General features: G+C 47.0%; 1 non-coding gene across 1 annotated transcript; it reads right to left on the bottom strand.

Moving 5' to 3' along the window:
• Positions 1-226: 226 nt before the first annotated feature.
• LOC150006349 (small nucleolar RNA SNORA5) lies at positions 227-358 on the bottom strand. Its single transcript, XR_016512134.1, has one exon. It is a non-coding gene; the product is annotated as a small nucleolar RNA SNORA5 (small nucleolar RNA).
• Positions 359-3,673: the final 3,315 nt, after the last annotated feature.

Here is a 3,673-nt window from a genome sequence, read left to right as displayed (position 1 = left end):
TCCTACTGATATTTCTTGAAGCTTACTGATTTGGCCATGTCTAATCTATTGCTATGTCTATCAAAGGCATTCTTTATTTCTTTGTTAGTGTTTCTGATTTTTAGCATTTCTTTTTGATTCTTGGTGTTTCCATTTCTCTGCTTAAATTATCCAACGGTTCTTGCCTATTGTCTACTTTTTTCATTAGAACCCTTAACATATTACTGATAGTTATTTTTTATTAGTTTGGTGTCTGTAACCAAATTTACCCCTGAGGCCCAGCAGAGGGAATCAGGGCATGTCAGTCAGTATTTCTATGACAGCCTCCTAGGCTAGTGCCTGCCATAATGAGGCTGGCACCAAATTTGACAGGGCTGTGGATTACTGATCATTATTTTAAATTCCTTATCTGATAATTTCAAACTACATCAGGTCTAAATCTGGTTCTTGCTTTATCTCTTTAGACTATATTTTGAAAAACATTTTTCCCTGGCAGTGTGGCTCAGTTGGTTGTTACTGAACAGCAGTTGGGGTCCCACTGCCTCCCTGCCACCGTCTAGACAAAATTCCAGGGGCAAAGGTTTGGTGATAAAGGAAAGGAGTCTTTATTCAAAAAGCTTCACAGTTTTGGAGTAACAGCTTTCCACATGCATTAGTCACTTAAACCTATCATCAATTAAGGCTAAAATCTCTTTAACTCTTAAAAAAAAAGATTTTATTTATTTATTTTTAGAGGGGAAGTGAGGTAGAGAAACACTGACTAGTTGCCTCTTGCTTGCCCCCAACCGGGGACCCAACTCACAACCCAGGCATGTGGCCTGACTAGGAATTAATCCAGCAACCCCTCAGTTCTCAGGTGCTCAAACCACAGAGCCACACCAGCCAGGGCTAAAGCCTTAGTTATAGCTTTAATCACTTAAGCCTATCAATTAAGGCTAAACCCTTTAACACTTGAATTCTCCTATCATTCCCTCATTAGTTTTAATTATCTCATTTCTACAGGGTTAGTTTACAAACTAAAACATAAGATACAAAAGGTACACAATTTTGAAAGGATGTCAGGCTTCTGCCTCAAAACTCGATCCCTCTAGAACACCCAAAGAAAAATAACCCTGCCACCCTCTGCCAGGCTAGCCTGATCCTAGGCTGTGCCTGGAGTTCCTTCCCATCTAAAATATGTACCATCTGTTGGGAAAAGCAGAAGGAGGCAACTGCACAATCATCCAAACATCCTAGAGGAAGAGAGCGAAAGGGAGAGTCCCAGAGCCCTTCCTTTATTTCAAATCTTCTTGCCCATAATTCCATTGGCTCTGGAGGCAGTCAGCTTCTCAGCCAATCCCGTCCTAGACTGCTCTCCATTGCCTCAGCAAACTCCTCCTACGGCCCCTCTTTCATCTCCCCAGTGATTTGATCCGATGTCTCCATCTCAGTTGGAGCAACTGTTCTGCAACCAAAGTGTTGCTGGTTTTGATTCCTGGTTAGGGCACATACCTAGGTTGAGGGTTTGATCGCTGGTCCCAGAGCATATGGGAGACAGCCAATTAATGTTTCTCTCTCCCATCAATGTTTCTCTCTCTCCCTTCCTCCCTCTTTAGAAGCAATGAAAGAATTACCTTGGATGAGGATAAAAAAATTTTCTTAGCATGCTGTGGATGAAAAAAGGGGCCACACACTAAACAAGCTCAGGGAAGGCCTGCATGGTGAGCCTTAAAATTAAGAGACCTAAAGTAACCACATAGGATGGTCCTAGACCAATATCATCCTTGACAAAGGTCAATCTTCACCTTAACTTATCATGTCTATTGTCTTCCTGCACCTAAAATAACATACCTTTGAAATGTCAGGGTAATTTCCTTTTTCAAGACCCCTCACTGTAATGTAGAGATCTTATCAGATCACTGGGGAGAAGTAGGAGGAGCCATAGGAGGAATTTGCCGAGACCATGCAGCCATCTAGGACAGGATTGGCTGAGAAGCTGAATGCATCCAGAGCCAACGGAAATAAAACGAGGGCTGGCTCCTGGGTGGGCTCTCTGGCTCTCAAGCTCTTCTTCCTAGAGGATGCGTGGATGATTGTGCTGCAGCTGCCTGCATTTGCCAACAGATGGTATTTTGGATGGGAAGGAACTTCAGGCATAGACTAGGATCGGGTGGCCTGGCAGAGGGTTTCAGGTCTATTCTTTGGGTGTTCTAGAGGGAACAGGCTCTGAGGCAGAAGCCTGCCATTCTTCCAAAATTGTGTAGCTTTTATTACATTTTTTTAGTTTGTAAACTAACCCTATAGAAATAAGGTAACTAAAAACTAACGGGCAATGATAACGATAGGAGAACCCAGGTGTTAAAAGTTTAATCTTAACTAATAGCTTTAAGTAATTAAAGCTGTAACTAAAGAGTTAAAGAGTTTAGCCTTAATTGATAGGCCTAAGTGATTCGTCGTCGGCAGCCGTCCGTCTCGAGAGACGATGGCTTAGCTTCTTGAGAGTCTATCTGCACCGCCGAGAATGGCTGTGCAGTCCGACTCGGGAGTGACAATCCCTGCCGCACTTGTTACAGGTGAAGGCAGATGGCTGTTGTTGCTGCTGTTGACGCTGCTTCCGCCTCGATCTTTTCTGGACCGCCTCCTCGTTGCGCGCAGCCTCTGCGCGTGACGTACCTTGCCTGACCGCGAGCCTCCAGGCTAGGCGGTCGTCTGCTTGAACTTCCCATGTGTTGAGATTGATGGAGCATTGTGTCATGTCCTTTTTGCAGATGTCTTTGAACTGCAGTTTTGGGCGCCCTGTCATCCTCTTGCCTTCTGCTAGCTCGCCGTAGAGGAGGTCTTTGGGGATACGGCCTGCATCCATTCTTTTGACATGGCCGAGCCACCTGAGGCATCTCTCGCTAAGAACTGCATGCAAACTGCTCATATTGGCTCGCTTCAGCACCTCGGTGTTGGGGACCTTATCCTGCCAGGCGACATGCAGGACGCGTCGCAGGCACCTCATGTGGAAGCTGTTGAGTTTCCTTTCGTGCCTTGCGTAGGTGGTCCACGTCTCGCTGCCATAGAGGAGAGTGCTGAGTACGCAGGCTTGGTAGATGCGCAGTCTGGTTTTCTCAGTGAGGCTGGAATTGTTCCACGCTCGCCGGTTCAGTCTGGCCATAACTGTGGCTGCCCTGGCGATTCTCCGGTTGATCTCCAAGTCGACTGACAGAGAGCTCGAGATGGTGGACCCGAGGTAAGTGAAGTCGTTGACAACCTCCAGGGTGTACCCGTCGATGGTGATGCATGGGGGAGTCCCCGTGCCTTGAGCCATAACATTCGTCTTCGTCAGGCTGATGGCTAGTCCGAACTCCTTGCATGCGTGGGAAAGGCAAGTGACTAGCTGCTGGAGTCCCTCTTCGGAGTGTGATGTCAAAGCTGCGTCGTCGGCGAAGAGCATCTCACGGATGAGCACCTCTTTGACTTTGTTCTTGGCTCGTAGACGGGCCAGGTTGTAGAGCTTGCCATCGGATCTGGTGTGAATGAAGACACCCTCGCTGCAGTCCTTAAAGGCGTATTGGAGGAGCATGGAGAAGAAGATTCCAAACAGCGTAGGCGCGAGGACGCAGCCCTGCTTTACTCCGCTGCTGACTGGGAAGGCCTCAGAGGTTGCGCCGTTGTAGGACACCGTGCTGTGCATGTTGTCGTGAAAGGACATGACCACAGCAAGCAGATG

This window comes from Furipterus horrens, unplaced genomic scaffold (genome assembly GCF_987537825.1).
Source record: "Furipterus horrens unplaced genomic scaffold, mFurHor1.1.pri manual_scaffold_6, whole genome shotgun sequence".
Lineage (NCBI taxonomy): Eukaryota > Metazoa > Chordata > Mammalia > Chiroptera > Furipteridae > Furipterus > Furipterus horrens.
This window is presented reverse-complemented; position numbering and strand designations above follow the sequence as displayed.